Below are 17,385 nucleotides of genomic sequence, written 5' to 3' on the forward strand. Positions count from 1 at the left end.
AAGAACAGCAACACACGTCTTGTAACTCAACTTGATAAAATGTGACTAGAATTATATATATATGAGAAATCAACAAATAAAAAAATATTTTTTTAAAAAAAATTTCTCCCTCTACACCATGTAGCTGCACTTCAGAGCAGTTCCCCACTGCTTTCTCTGTAGTTAATTTCATACTTAGATTGTCTTCAGCTAGCAGGTCCTATTGGCAATAGGAGAGGAATTCCTTTCATGGCCCTCAAAAAAAAAAACCACAAACCCAAAGCAAAGAAACAATAAAAGTGAGTCTAAAAAATTGGGTGTAATTCCAAAATACTCTTTAAAAATCCACAAGAACAAGTCCATATTGTGCATTTGACAACAGAGAGAGAAGAAAGATATAAAACCAGCAATAGCTAGTGTTAGGTCAGATGAAGAGGAATAAAGTATTTGAGCTCCCGTTTCAACTTCAGTACTTATTAATCATATAATCTCTTGGCATGTTCTAGCCACTCTATGCCTCATTTTTTCCCTCTGTATAGTGCAGGCGATAATACCTTCATTTCTGATTAGGTCTGAAAGTTTTGTACAAAAAACACCAGGTAAGTATAAATAATCGTTATCATCAATTTGGGTTATTAGAGAGCTTATGGGGGTCCCTTCCCACATGACTGATGGTTGCCTTGGGAGGAAGATGAAGTCTTTGGGCAAGACTCTGCCTTTTGTTACCTTTTCTGCCTATAATTACACACCCAGTTGCTCCTTGCTTTTCATCTTCTGATTAAGTTAGTGCTGATCTAGAAATCTTAACCAGACTGTTAAGTGAAATAAACCACTCACCTTTTTATGTGACAGCATTGGAACTCTTTCATTGAATATGGAAGTATATTAATTCCCTATTCTTATTTTCCTTCCTCCCTGCCTGCCACCCAAATGAAAAGGCTAATCTTGTTTTACTCTTCCTGAATGATAGCAAAGGTGTGATTCATCTGCTCTAATTTAGGCACCATCTGCCCAAGGTCTAAGGCAGGTACCCTCGGTTCCCTTTATTATCAGTAGAGAGAAACAGGCATCTCCAGAGAGCAATTTATCTTATCCTGAGATGGGGGTGTCTAAAGTAGGTCAGAAAAATCACACTCTGGAGATATCTATTGTATTTCCATGACTATCAAGGGAGCCTTAGGTGACTTGCTCAAACTTGGGCGCGTAACTTTCAGACATCCCACCCATAATTTCCACAAGAGCTGTTAAAATGATCACATCGTGGTTGATCACCACGTATATTTCAGTACAATTCTCACCCCAGGCTGATACAATCTAAATGGGACCAATAGCACTTCCTGCATCTCACAGCACAGATAAAGCCTGGCACAGATGGGCATAGTTAGCAACTGTGAATTTGATGCCTGACATTAATCAGGAGATAATAGTTAGACTGTAAGCTTTGAGAGCCATCAGATGAACTTGACCCAGTCATCATCAATCAAGCTTGCCTCGTTTTTACAGGGGACCTCTGTGCATGAGGCAGCAATGCTAAAATGTGCTACCGAGCATCTGTCTCTCTGCAACAACAAGTTCCTTATTTCTAAAATAAAGTAAATTAGTTATTATTGATTCTCAAACACCCTGCTTGTCCCAGACTAACCATTAGCCTTCCTACAAGGTAGAAAGGTTCCCTATTAAGGGGAATCAATTTTAGATTTTGGGACCCCATTAAAAAAAAAGTAAAAAAAAAAGTGGACCTTTAGGGTTTCTTATGGTTGCTCAGAAGCTTGATTAGAGGTGCTTTTGACAAAGTGGTAAAGAGGTAAGAAGATTTATTATATCACATAATTCTCAAACACAATACACAGATCTCCCCAATATGTGGATAATCATCACTGCAACCATCACTGAAATGCAATTGTCTCACAGGGGGCTGTGGTATATGTTTCACAGCATACTGCAACAGCTCATAACAGTTTAGGACAAGAATTAGCTGAACATATTGAGCTGGTGACACTCCTTCCCAAGAAACTTTGGTTTATATGTTATTAGCAGAGAGGCCTTGAGTGAGAAGGTAAATTAACAAGGAAACTGCCAGCAAATTAAAAAAAAAAAAAAAACAGCACTTCTGTACAAAAAAGCTTATTGGTACCTCCAGAAAGCTGTCTGAATCTGCCTTCCCTTGAGTTTTCCCCTCCTTCAATCCTGTTGCCATCCTAATCACATCATAATTTGAATATTACAGTTGCTTCTTTTACACTCTTACTAAATCTCAACTCTTCAGACTTCAGGTGTTGAAGGTACTGAAGATAAATTATATACTGCCCTGGAAAGGGACTCTATTCTCAGCAGCACTCATTTTCTTTATTTATAAAGCAGGCTTAAGCTAATTCTATGTGACACCCCCCCACCCCACCCCCAACAGACACACAATTGCCATTTTGAACTCATAGCACTTTTTGCTCATTATTTTCTTATTTCTTAGCTTCAACTGATTCTGAGTCTTAGCAGCTATCTCTCACAACCTCATCTATAAGATTCCCCTGCCTTTTCATCCCTTATGAACATCACAACTCCAAAACACAAAAGGAAACTTGTTATTTTCCCAGAAATGCCTTTCAAGAGGTCTTACACTTCTAAGTCACTTCAATTCTTGAAAATCGGACTTCATATTTTCTCCCTTTTGAGAGAATACATTCCCTATCAGATTAAAAAAAAAAAAAACAAAACCAAAAAAAAAAACCCAAACAAAAACCAAACAAAAGTGAAATATAAAAAATTTGGAGTACTCACAAGAGTGAAGAGAGTAGAGCAACCAGCACTCCAGCTTCTAAGGAACCACTTAAGCTACAGGTGCCCACCTCCGTCAAATTTAAAGGGTCAGCCTGAAAGGGAGTGGAGGGAAGGGGAGGATTTCTTCTCTCTAGGAAAGATGGATAAGAAATATGAAGACCTAAAAAAGTGCTTTTTCAAGAAACTATTACTTTTCTGTATTAAATGACAGAAACTGTTAAGCTCTTCCACTGACAGACTTGCTCTTTGTTTTACATAATTTCCCAGTCAACAACATTTTGCATTTTGTGGTAATGTGCACAAATCAGGACCCTGTATAGAAACATGCATATTCTAACTCTTTCTATTTTCACTGGAAATTAGTATTGATTATGTTTCTAAAGCAACATTTTATTCAAAAAATCACAAACATGCAGCAAACTTACACCCAAACAACAGCATCAGGACACTGTTTTTCTTGTTTACAAGAAACAAAATAGTTAATAGACTTACAGTAAAAGATATATCTGTCAATAAAGCTCAGGATTCACAAAATCAAGTGGCCATTTGTGTATAGATGTTTGGTAAGCAGCTGTACAAATGCTTTACATGCGCACCCACATTTTATTTACTGTGTTTATTAGGTTTAGATCTACAGGCACATCTTTGTCTCAGAGTCAGCAATAATCTCCAATTTACATTTTAAATGAGTAAAATTGAACTAGAAAGATGGTACCTACTTCTATAAATTTACTTCTCAGGCCAGTAATGGAACTGGGAATAACACCAAATTCTCCTGATCCCTGGTCTAGTGTCCTTATCACAGACCCAACTTTAATTTGAATAAGAGTTCTTGGAAAAGAGAGCAGCGCTTTGAGCACACAGAGTCTAAAATCTGTGTCTCTCATCTAAATGCAAAAATGCAGTCAGATTTCAGGCTTTGTGCAGCCATCATATTTGCCTACAGAAGCTTGTGTGCTTGTTATATACAAATTATAATTGTGATGACTGGGAAATGCTTATCTCTTACCCAAGTCTTAGGGAACCAAACTGAGATGGGTGCAGAAGCACAAAAGCTACAGCCTGCATCAAAAGCATAACCATCCTGACTAGTGAGGTAAAAAACTATTTAGGTCACACCCTAGAATACTCAAAAACCAACACTACCCTAAATGTAAAATGATACTGAAACCAATAGTTTGCCTGAACTTTGTTCACAAATTCAAATTGCCAACAGCAGCAATGCAAGCTCTCACTGTTTTCTTTTGGACTGTTGTGATATTTGTTGTTCTTCTTAAAGTCCCAGCACCTGTGGTCAAGGGATTAGGTGATGATCTCTACTTTCCTCTAAAATAAAAGTAACTTTCTCAAGTTCAAGACGTGCTTCTAAATGTTGCCTGCACATGGCAGGCTACAGACTAGTTCTTCCTGTGCTCCAGATTAGCCAAACACAAACCAGCTCTGAATCATAAAGTACACCACCAGTGTGCTGCTCACCCTGTGTTATTAACTCCTGCTGAGGTGTAAGAGCTGAAGCTGCCCACTGTTAAGATTTTTGGAGAGCCACTTGCTTGTGTTCTGCTGGCCTATAGCATAGGCAGAAAAAATTCATGTATGCCTATTGAGCCAAAAAGACAGAGGAAGTGAAGAAAAGGGTCCTTAAAACCCGTGTTTTCTCCAGTATTTGCTCCAATCTCATGATTTTCTTCCCAGTTGAGGTCTATGTGGGTTACAGGATGTTTCATTAGTCTAAGACATTGTGAAAACACACCTGATACTGCATATAAGAAAGTTTTCCAAAGGTATCCTTTCCATGTCCTGCTCCAAGAGTGCTGTACAAATAGTATACAGGATATGGTTCAGTTTTTGGTCTCAACCCGCTTACACTTTTAGTGGGACTACAATGCAGTCACTTTTCTAAACCCAAACAATTGCTGGGAAGAGGAAGATGATTTTGCTGTCATTTGATAGGCACTCTGAGCAGATATTGTTCACAAGATACGTAAGCAATATAAAGACAAGAAAAGAGGAAAGGTGCTGAAAATATTATTTGTGAACAATCATGTGCAAAATTTGCTGTTACTGTTAATTTTGCAAGGACTGGCTAGTAGAAGAGAATCTTACAGAAAATGAAGTCTGAAGATGACCAATGGAAATGAGATCAAAAAATGTCTTAACATATTTTCTGTTTTGCATAGTGCTTTCCTGCAAGGGCCAATCTGAATCTAAATAGTTTTGCTTATTAAGCCTCTAGAGTGAAGAAGTCTGCATTTGCCTATTCAGTGTATAGAAATGGGTCCTCCCCTTACCCATAAAACACTTTTTGTTTCTGTTGTCATTTGTATCTCTCTTTAAAACCAAAGGTTTAAAAGATTAAAAAAAAAAACAACAAAAAACAAAACCAAAACCAAAAAAAAAACCCCAAAAACAGAAATTCAAGAGTCAAATTCTAAATATTTGTCTCATCTTGGGATTTGTGACTTTCACTCTCACAAAAAACATGTGAACTCACTGAAACTGGGCTGGGTTTCCATCCTTTTGTAAGCAGTTCAGAATCGATTCCTGCATGAACTGGTAACCTGTATGTCAAACGAGATCCACCCTGCAAAGCTTGCCTTGAAGTTATTCATGTTCAAGGGACTATTATCAGAACAATTCTAACTCTCAAAGTTCAAATTCCAATTTTCCATATGTTTGAAAGAACAATATTATTTACCAATAACTTTAAATGAAATCTCATTTCTAATTTTCAAAAGCTGCTTCATAGTGGCACGTACATAAATCTTTCAAATACTTTATGCTTTTGATAGCTGTTTAGTCCAAATGAAATAAACCAGGCAATGTACAGAGTAGATTTTACCTGCTGCTCTGAGGCCAGATGTAAATATAACCAACACTGGGAAAATATATTTCTAATTTTGCTGAACGACTAGACTAGAAATTAAATGAGGATCCCCATTCAGAGAGCAGGCTTCCTTTAAGGACATGAAGGGAAGATGTATGAGGCAAGAAAAGTATATTTGGGTGTTGTCTGCCTTGATTTTATCATCTCTTTTAGTTTTACTAAGGAATTACAAACTATCTGGCTTGAATTCTCAGCAAGTGAGGCTCACAAATATTACAGAAGCGTAATAGCTCCCCCTGCCAGGTTTAGATTACAAACTCCATTTCACACACGTGTACACACACACACACACTCACACGCAAACTCTCACTCACTCACTCAAGAAATAAATTAACACCTATGTTAGCATTTGCTATTACTGCTTTACTCTTCAATGACTATTACAGCAAAAGAAACAATACATGTACTTGATACATAATGTGTATGAAAATAATTTTATAAAACAAAGAAGTATATGTTAATTTGCATTCGGTGTGGGAAGGAGAAATATAAAAGTATTCCAAGCGGAAAGGGAGAAATAAACTAAATATGAAAGCTTACTTTTGCTTTAATTTATCTTTCGTTTTCAATCTTCCATCAAACAAACTTTTTTTTTTCTCTTAATCACTTAATTTCATGAATGATAATAATAGTGTAAAACTGTTATCTGTGGGCAACCTGGGACCAAACTCTCCCTGTGTTGCACTCTGTTCAGTCCATTTTTGGCTCAGTAAAGCTGATGACAGAAGTCCAAAGGTAACAGCCTTAGCCTTCAAAAACCTACGTGTATAAATGATGCCAAGAAATCCTATAGCATGGTTTTGAAAGTCAAGCTATTCAACTAAAACTGTATGTGAAAGGGTAAAATTATTTTTTTCATGAACCTCACAGTATTAAAAAACATCTGACAACTCTATGGACACATGTAAATGTTCAGGAGTTAGAGACATATGAAGATAATATCTGTCTTTCCAATAGCACTCATTAGTGCAATCTTACAAGGAACACATTGTACTACACTGTTAAAATAATACAGCACTTTTTATTTTCCGGGAAGTCTACTGGCTTTGATTCACTTTTACAAAGGTCTTGGAAGAAAGGTAAGTAAACCCATATATTTTATAGGTAGCTAATTTAGGAAAAGCTATTAGTTTAAAAGTATAAGATAATCTAATCTGATGTATTTTATATTATGCCTCTGATACAGCACCAGACTGAAACTCAAGAACGTGGGACATTTTTCCAATTCTGGAACTTGTGTACTGGATTATTTTACCTCTTGCTGTTTTTGTTTCTTCTACAAAAAAGAGAGAATGATAATGACTAGACTGAAGTCTTGAAAATCTGTGTGTGAAAGCACCTCATAATAATATATACTCATTCAACAAAAAAAACCCACCAACATTATTTTTCATACTTTACTTCCCCCCACACTTTGTCCCCTCCCTGTTTTATGCATTAATTTAGACCCAGCAAAATATTTGATAATCTTGCAGTTAATTTACTATAGTCCTTCACCTTTAATGCAAATTACCAGTGTATATGAGGAATTATTTTTTTAGTGCTGGTTGTTTAAACCATAGACAGTTCAAAGTATTCAGAAACTATAAATTAGTCCCATAGAAATCATGAAGTTGTTTAGGAAAACATGGCTATAGTGTCATGAACATTATATGGTCAGCACAAGGTAAGCCTCAGTCATTTAACGTTGCTGGAATTCTTCAGGTTTTGTCTTTTCAGCTCTTGCTAAATCACTTATTTGAGATGCTTCTCACAATCATGACAAGAGATAAGTTTCTCCAGTGAGTTCACCAAGTCCTTAAATTCGAAGTCATATTCTGGATGGAGTTGGACCCTGTGTCAAGGATGGAAGAGGAGGATGTGACATGGCAGTTGTACTATTGGGTAGCTGTGGGAATAGAAAAGGTGCTTGCTGAAAAGAATCAAAATCCCTCCAGGAAACACCAGTTAGGATATTAAGAGAGAAGGCACTGGAAGAGCCAAGTAAAGGCAGTGGCAGAGTCTCTTGTATTACCTCTGCAAAATATGTTAGAACGTGTTTAGAAGAAACTGAAAGACCACTTTGATCTCACTGTGGTGATGGAGGTGACGACAGCAGTAAACGGTTGCAGAGTCTGTCTGTCACAATTTTAGGTGTTAAACTTTAAGAATACACAATATCAGCTAAAACTGAGATGAAGATAAATGCTCTTGTTTCCTCATGATTATTCCATTTCACTGTCATTAACAGGGGAATTCTCAACCACAAACAGCACCATATTCAGAAAAAGTTATTCAACAGGCATATATACTTCAAGGCTGTCCATTGCTCAGTAGTGAGGACAAGGCCATACTTTAATTTTTTTTTTGCTCATGTTTTCACCATTTTTCCTTTCACCACTTCTAAGAAGAAATATAATGAATGAATTCCTTTCATTTAATATTTTGATATTAAACCATTAAACACTTCTTCTGAGGCTGTGATCAACTCCAAACTGATATCTTGTGCTGCTGACAACTGTAATAGTATAAGTATAGATCCCAGAAAAAGCTGCAGTAAATTGATGCTAAGGAATTTTTGTAGCTTGAAGTCTTGTGTCCTTTGTAAGTGAAATGTGTTTGGTGGTTTGGTTTTTTTTATGCCTGTTTCTATGAAAACCAAAGCCAAAGCTCCTGTTCAACACTGATTTATAAATACGTATATGTTTTGACCATTTGATCAGGCGTTTGAGAAGTTAATACTGACTTCAAGTGCCACCAAATAAATAAAGGATCTTGACTTCCAGGAAGTACTGGAAATAAAATTTGACAGCTAAAATTCCAGGCTCCCTAGATCATTAGTCACTTTTGAACATCTTGCCTTTCCCTTCTAGTGACTGGTTTCAGGAGTCTAACTGGTAGGGGGGAAACTCCATAAAAAGCAAATGAAATTACCAAATTAAACAGGCATCAGAGAGGAACCTTGTCTATCAGGTACAAAGACAGAGAATGTTGATGTGGGGAGAGAACAAGAAGCCAAGAATAAAGAAAACCATCTAAGTTTGGATGAGAGTTAAATGAAATGCATAACAATTTGTGCATTATAATGGTCTGCTTTCATCATGAAAATACTTCAAGACTCTTTTGTATGATTAAGGTACATAGGTCTTAATATACAGAAAGGTGAAATGGTCAGCAGGGGAACAGGAAGAATGAGTACAGAGGTAGAGGACAAAGCACTTCCGTCCATGTCTAGAATAGATTGCGATATGGTTTGATTTGAGTTTTTATCTGTTACTAAGCACAAGAAATTTTGTAAATGGATAATTAGCATGTCCATTTGACAGCCTACATGATCTGCCAGTACATCTGAGAAAAAAGATCAAAGCAAAGAATTCACAGACTTGTGCATGTAACTGTGAAGTTATTCTATGACGTTTTTCAGTTTAACTACAAATTCTACTTGTATGTAAAAATGTCATTTACATTTTTTGCAGAACTTCTTCTAAATTAACTTTCATTATTTATTAATATAATCTGATGATGTTTTATAATTAGAACTGCTGAGAGATTGACTACAGTATAGCACTTTCCTATAATTAGAACCGCATTGTTCATGATTGTAGTTTTATATATACTCACACCTCTGGTTGCTTGAGGAATGAAAAGTATGAAAAGAACTAAAGACACTGAAAATATGACCACATGTAAACACACAAAACTGTACATTTTTTGTCCCAAAATCTGGAAGGAATGGCATGTTCCATTTGAGGGAAAGGACAAGAGATAAGGGCAGAAGAAAAAAGGGTAATGATCTTCAAGTTGAGAAACGGTATCTGAACATAGGTAATGTGCTAAACTCTGTACAACAGACATAGGGATTGATGCGTTTGCACACACAAATGTTTGCATTTGTGTTCTGTACTGTTACTGCTTGTTTGCTGGCTCTTGACCTGTCCCAGGCCCTTTTACACATTGAGCATGAAGGTCCTTTTAACATCATACAATGCATTTTCAGCAACTGACGTGGAACCAATCACAGCCAGTTGCCACTGCTTCACTTACAAATGATAGCTGACAAGCACAGCAACCTATTTACCTAGATTAACAAATGTTAATCTGTATCATCAAATAACTCCTTTTTAGTTTTTATATCACTTGGTTATGCCTCATTTTAAAAGGGGATTTATACTGCTCCTTTTCTCTTAATTTCCAATTTAAATACAAAATTTCACAAGTTTCCATTGGTATGTTTTTTGGCTTTTACAATAGGCGTTAAAAAATACTAGTTTAAACTTCTTATAAGGAAAATTAAGCAATTATATTTGTTACTGGCTAGGAATTTGCCCATAGTTTGTTATCACAAGTGGTAAATCATTAATACATTCTAACTTGATAATGCATGACAGAGGTTAGGCTGTAAATTCTGCAAAACAGTCTGTGCATCAGAACATCACTGTGTGGTTATGAACACTGTGTCTTTGTGCCCCTAAGAGGTAATAATGGTTACAAATATAGGTCAAGAGTAGTTTATTTTAAGTGATTCAGATGGCAAGAAGTTATTCTGACATAGAAAGAAACAGTAGTAAAGTGTATGGTAACCCAGACCTTGTTAAATTATACGTACATGTTCCTTGGAGGTCTGGTTATATAGATGTACATTTCAATATAAGAATAATGACAAATGATAATTGCATGCTGTAATAATCATTGCTTTTTGTTTATAGCAGAATGAATTACCTCCACTTTATATTGGAATATCAAAGACACAGAGCTGGTCACTGGCTTTCTCTACCAGCTCTTTCAGCCAAGGAATGGTAGAACAAGAAAAGACTCCATTCTCTTTCAAAAGGAAGAGAAATCACCAAGTAAAGAAATCGTCAAGCTGTATCTCTAACTTGAATCCCTTTATTATGTATCTGACATATTGCTTTGTGCATCTGAGTTTTTAATGAGCCCAGCAAAGACAAAAGAAAGATGTTCTGTTCTCACTGACCTCCCTGGCTATGGCAAATCCCTGAGGTGTGAGGCAGGGAGGTGGGGAGAGCAACTGAAGTTTTTCAAGAAAGAATACATGCTGGGATGGCAAAGCAGCAAAACCTTCCACTTTCCAGATGGAGCATTGTTAATATTCTGGATTTGTGGCACTGCGCTATTTTGAAACAAATAAAACCAAGCAATAAAAAACGAAGTTCATTAGCCATATGGCTGTTTATTTCTCTGTGCTACAGCTCAGAGATAAGTAATGTATGGTTTCTCAATATGGCACATCCGCACCCCCACCCCCAGGTGTATACGATATAGCACACCTAGATTAACACAAGCCAAACTTCTTTTGATTGCATTGAACATGTGGCATAGTGGCTTAAGGGATTTTCTCCTTCAGTTGAAGTCTAAGATACATTTGACAGCCAGGAGAGGAAAAGATGTGTTTAGGACTGAGCAGAAGAGTAAAGGAGGAAAGAAGCAGGTGGATGTAAAAGGATAGAAGATAATGCATGTGGTTGGTTGGTTGGTTGACATTTTCTACCTGAAATTAGTACTTAGGAACAATAGGATGCTGACAACCCAGATAAATAAAGATTTGTCTAAAGGGAAAATGAAACATAATCAGCAGCATCAATGGCTTACCACCATCAGGAGATTTGACTGGATGCAAATTTCTGGTACCCAGCAGAGAAAGACCAGCAAATGGCAGTACTTCCATTATACCTCAAACACTTCTGTTTGTGTTCATGAGGGGAGCGAAGGGCAACACACACATTACCCTGGCTAGTCCAAGTTTGTAGTGCAAGCAGATTCCTATGTCACAGGCATTTCATGGCACTGGAAAGTCACAAATATAAAAAGCAATATCTAATTAATGTTAAATCAATCTCCAGAGCTTTTCTGATCAGCATAGAGCAAGCACAGGCTTTTCTGTCTTCTCTCTTATCTCAACAAATGTATCATGATGCTTTTTTAAAAAAAAACAAAACAAAACCAAACCAAACCAAACCAAACCAAACCAAACCAAAACAAAACAAAAAGCCACAAACCAAACCAAAAAACCCAAAAAAGCCCCAAACACAACTTGCTAAGGATCTTAACATCATGACTTAATTTCCCTGTATTAGTCAAAGCAGCCCTACCAAAGAAACGCCAACCCTGATACAGCTGCAAGTACCTCACAGGCCTGGAGCATCTGGTCTATGTGTATGTTGTCAGAGGGCGTATGTGTGCATTCGTGTACACTGCTACATGAGTATAAAAGCATGGTTGAGGACGTCAGCATTACATTACAAGTCATTTTATCCTTGCAATAGAACAGTTCAAATCCAGAACAGGTAACTTACATCAGCTGTTTAACTCCTTTTATCTTCTTTAGTTCTGATTTGAGATTTTCTCCTTTTTTTCTGGGGAATGACAGAAGTTCTCTTCTGGAGCAGAAACACTACACCATTGCCCATAGACACAGAAGCGTACCAGGGGATAGTTCATCTTCCAGTCTTACAGGTCAATGATGTAAAATTATGTCAACATCAGATGACTGAGGCTTACCTTGTGCAAAAGAATACATGTGCTGAGAAGATGACTCCCAGAACAATTACTCTCACACTTTTTCAGTGCTGTTTGTTTGGGACAGTCATTTAAGAAAATAAGTGGTAATATATAATATCCTTTAATTGTCTTTGCAATCAATGAAATCCCAACCAAAGGCCTAAAATAAGGAAATAAAGATGTGGTGCCCAAAGCAAATAAAAAATAACCAGATTTTGGGTTGTGGCGAGGAGTGGTGGTAGTTTGAGAGGAGACCTCAGAGATCCTGCAGGTTTCACTGTGTAGAGAGTTCTGAGTAGGCATCAAGAGTAACTTGAGGGGAAAAAGCATTGTAGCTCATCCATTTCAATTCTGGGTAACAAGGCAAAACTTATCTCCTGATAGCTCTCTAGCTATTCTGGTGATAGGAACTGCAGTACAAAGCACTTACGCATGCACTTAATTTTAAACCCAGCAGTAATCCTGATTGAATCAAGACATCTACCTTTGTGCTTAAAGTAAAGCATGTGCTTAAGTACCTTTTTGTATAGGGGCCTTAATTACATTATGTGTGTGAGAGGATATGATAATTTTAGTTGGCTTTCCCAAGAGAGCCTTTGGTTAATAAAATAACTAGGTTTAATACTCCACAGAGTCGTATGGGAACAGAATTCTGCTCCTCCTTCTATAGCCCAGCACAGGGTAGACTGTTATTTAATTGTTGGAAGCACAGAAACTGCTGAAATGCTGTATGTCTTAATATTGTACTGCAAGAGTGTGTTTGTTTCTGTTATGGAATACCTTGGGAAATCCACTGTGCAATGCTATTGCTAGTTATTCATAACAGCTTTTGAATTTACTGACATGCAGTACCAGACTTTAGCTGTTTTACCAGATCAGATAAGGGAGAAAAAGACCCAATTAACAGGATTTTTTAAAAGTGAAAGAATTAAAACGAAAACAAAACTCATGTTCTTTCTTACCAGAATCACCTGCTCCAACAAGGAAAATTCAGAATAATAAAGAATAGACCAAAATAAAAGTAGGGCAGTTTTGTTTGCAAATAATTCCTTCAAATACCCTAGTGTGCTTATTCTATTTTATCTGTTTATGTGTGCAAAACAGTGTGGAAATTCAGCCTGTGAAGTGCATGACTGTGAGAGGCAGTAGTGAGCAGTTAGACCTGGTAATCTCGTTATAGATCACCAGACATCATTGCCCTCAGGGGCGAAATTGTACAGATGTTGAGGTGTCCATTTCAACCTTTGTTTCTCCATAACATGCCACCAAAATGTTTCCTGCAGAATCAGCTGCTTCCAAAACTGATAATAAGCGGCAGTTCAAGGTAATAGTTTGGGCTGGGCAACGGCAGGCAGGTGGAACCCGAGAACCAGGTTTGTACCTGGACCTTACACTGGACAACTTACACCGACAGCTGTTGAGTCTGCTAGAGATTTTTCCTGTTTGGTGGGCATATATTGAGTGGTCATATGTGCATAACATAAGTCTTTGCACAACGTTATATTAAGAAGTGCAGACCAGACCTTCTTAAAAGTAGTTGCCCACAGCGGTAACTGAAAATATGCTGCTGACTTCAAAAGGTATAAATTCCAGTAACTGTTCTGAAACAACTGAAACAAAGCTGATTCACATCAGATGAGGATCTGGCCTTTATTTTTCATCACTGTATTTGTTCTCAGCAGCAAAGATGATTATACCTAACTGGCAAAGAGCAACAATTTCTACTACTTAATACATACTTCGGTGTCATGACATAGACAGGTTTCATGCTGTATTAGTTTGGCATCATCACAGTGTGTTTTTGCTTAAAAAACAGTCCTCAGCTGGAAAAAAAAAAACACCAAAAATATTTTGAATAACCATTAGAAAGGTTTAAAATAAAATATACAATCATTACAAATAAGTAAGCATGCAACATTGTATTATTTTTTACAGATATTTTTAAATAGAAAAATAATCTTTTACCTTCAAGGTAGAGAATGGATTATATACCACTGTTGTAATTTAGGATATATTTTAATTTAGCAGCAAGATTTACAAAGCTAAAGATCAAAAAAGCCCCATCCATTAGGAAATGTTAATTATAATAGTTGCTTCCTAGAATCTTCTTCTCTTTTCTCAATGGGCTTGATTCACAAAGGGACTTATGCACCTAACTACTACCTCACACACCCAGCTTGCAGAGTTTAGCTCCTCATGGTCTGTGAGCAGATGCCACCTTTTGGCCACCAGCTTGCCTGTAGCTCTACAGGCACAGATACGCCACACATTTCCTAATGCTGGGGATGCAGTGATTCTTCTACACCCATTCGCCCTTCTTGGTGAAGGAGGAATGAATTAACAGGAGTGACATATTTGTGTGGGTTTCCATAGAAAACCTAGGTAGGAACTACAGCTGTGAGCCCCTGCAAGCATGCGGTGTCAGCGTGGGTCCGGGCTGCGGTCACTTCCCAGACTGCAGAGTAACAAAGAAATAACTATTTTAATAGCTACACGTTCAGAAGTGTCCTCCCTAACATGTGGGCAAAACTAACTGCTTTTCCAGCAGCATGTTAATAGCTGTGTGGGTGTACAAGCCCTCACACATTATTTTAGGGGAGAGGTTTGATAAAAACGAGCCTCAGTGTTAGTCAGGAAAATTGCAGTTAAAAAAGCGATTTTCAATAATGTTACTATTTACAGGTTTAACCTTGTTTCCATCTGAGTCAGCAACGGACATCCAATGATTTCAATACTGGAGGCTAAAGCACTCAATACCTTTCAAACTATAAGGTCAGAACACAAATTCTTGATGTATAGACCCCCTGCCATCGAAAGAGAGGAAGAGACGAAGGTCTATGATGTATACATTCAGAAATTTGAGACCTCAGCTCATGTGCATCAATTTTCTATTCAAATATGTTTAAATTCCTAAGCAACAGAGGAACCAAGTTGGCAAAGTACACATATATTAGTCTAAACTGGGATTAAGTTCAGATATATGTGACAAACAGCACCCAACTTCAATCAATTGAATAGTTAAAGTGCTTGAATGGCTTAAATTTAGTCATAGGCTTCAATCTCTAATGAACAGAGACAAGACTGTTTTTTTTTGTAAGTTATACACTTAACATTTGCCTAAATACTGACTTAGGCTCCAGGACTTAAATCTACTGAACAATTTCAATTTAGGAAGGACAGAGTTAGGAAGGGGGAGGGAATTCTTTCCTTCTGAGAGGACATGGAGAATCATAGACAACAAGGGACCCTGATATTCCATGTAACACCCCTCTCCATCCTTCCTCTTCTACCTTCACTGTACATTGAAGTTTACTTATTGCCATTCACTTCACAAGAATAAACTAATTTGAAAACTGTTATTGCATCTCCCCTCAGTTTTCTGATCTTCAGACTAAACAAGCCCAGTGCTCTCAAATTTTGCTTGTAAGACATTTTTCTATAGGTCTTTGATCATTTTTGTCACTTTCCTCTGGACTGCCTCTGCTTTCTTCACATCTCTCTTAAAATGTAGTAACCTGAACAGGAGATGAGAGTTGAGGGCTTTACCAGAAGATTGAAAAGATTACTTGCTGCGATTTGTATGTGACACCTCTTTTTATACATCCAGTACAAGTGGTTAAAATTATTGATTTATGTACAAGTTATTATCCCTTATAACCCCAAACCCATTTCTGGCAAAACTGCTGCATAGGCGAACCTCCCTCATCTTGTATTTGTGCAGAAGTCGTCAGTTTGGTCAGGAAGAATCAAAATAAGCACAGCACCTTGCTCTGGCCCTTATTAAACCACCTCTTCTTTTTCCAGACTATAATTCTAATTTGCTGAGACTGTTTTGAATTTTAATCCTGTCCTCCAAGGTGCTTGAGGTTCATCCCAAATGGGTATAATTCACAAAAATTATTACATATGCTCAATTCCACCCTTCATTACTGAAAATGGGGGAAAATACCAAGCCCAGGACAGGTCAAAGTATGGCTCCTCTCCTCCTTTCCTGTATTGTTGCTCCAGTTTAACAGAGACTCATTTATAACTATTTTTTAAATTCAATTTTCCAACGTGATGTGCTTACAGTACTTGCCCATTCTGCATTTTCTTGGTTTATTTATGGTAATGTCTTTCAAATCATGTCAGAATCTGATGGTAACTCACAACTACTTCATTCCATGAATCCTGTTACCCTGCCATTGAAGGAAACACGATTGGTTTGACAGATTCTTAGTCTGATGTATCTGTCAGTTGTTACTTATCACTTTTACATCCCCTGCTTACAGGTGGGTTGAGTATTGCTCCTTATCTATTTGGCCTAGAATTCCTTTATCTGCAATTCTCCCCTGTTTAAAAATCAGATACTACATCTGCCCATTTCCTGTATTCTAGGTTTCCAAACATTCTCTCATTTTCTTATTCACCCGTTCTGGATTATTTCAACTCACCTAGAAGTAATAGGAAAAGTTCACATTTTTCAAGTGATCTCTAATTTATTCTTTGCTTATATGAATCTCTTACTTGTTTGTGCTGGGCAGCTGAACTGTTTTTTTAGTGAACAGAGCAAAAACCCCTCAGGAATTTCGACATCATCTTTTAGCCAGTCCAGTAGATAATAAGCGGACTAACGGGGGATTCTATTGGGCAGAATCAAAATGAACAGAATCTAGCCAAAACATAGCCCAACAACTTCACCAAAGGCGTGGAGTTTAATCTATTGTTTTTCCTATTAACATAAATCCTATCCTTCAAATCATCCTGTCAGCTAATTAAAAAAAAGCGTTGTGTATTTCATCTTCCTATTTTGTTGGTATATAAGACAAAGAAGATATTTTGAGTTTTAAAGAATACACCTTACTGCTGAAGCCTGGTACTGGAGCACAGTGGTGGAACACCAGTTTAGTACGTTCACAGTACACCAGTTCACAATTGCATTGCAAATGTGAGCACTTACTCAAGCAAGCCCATTTGCTCTCATAACTGAGATAGCATGATTATGGTATGAGCACACATATATACAAATATATATATAACAAATTGCATACTGAGCACTTGAAAAATCAAATTAGCAAGAAGATGAAATAGCTTGAAAGCTATTTCAAAAACAGCTTTCAACATCTGTAAAGTTATTAAAATCTTAGAAAAAAACTAGCTTATACTTTTTCTTAGAACTACAAATACAGTAATTATAGTTCTGTGTCATGTTGTTCCCAACCTATTATAATAAATATTTTACATGCATTTCTTTTTTCACTTTCTCATTT

This window comes from Falco cherrug, chromosome 5 (genome assembly GCF_023634085.1).
Source record: "Falco cherrug isolate bFalChe1 chromosome 5, bFalChe1.pri, whole genome shotgun sequence".
In the NCBI taxonomy this organism is placed as follows: Eukaryota; Metazoa; Chordata; class Aves; order Falconiformes; family Falconidae; genus Falco; species Falco cherrug.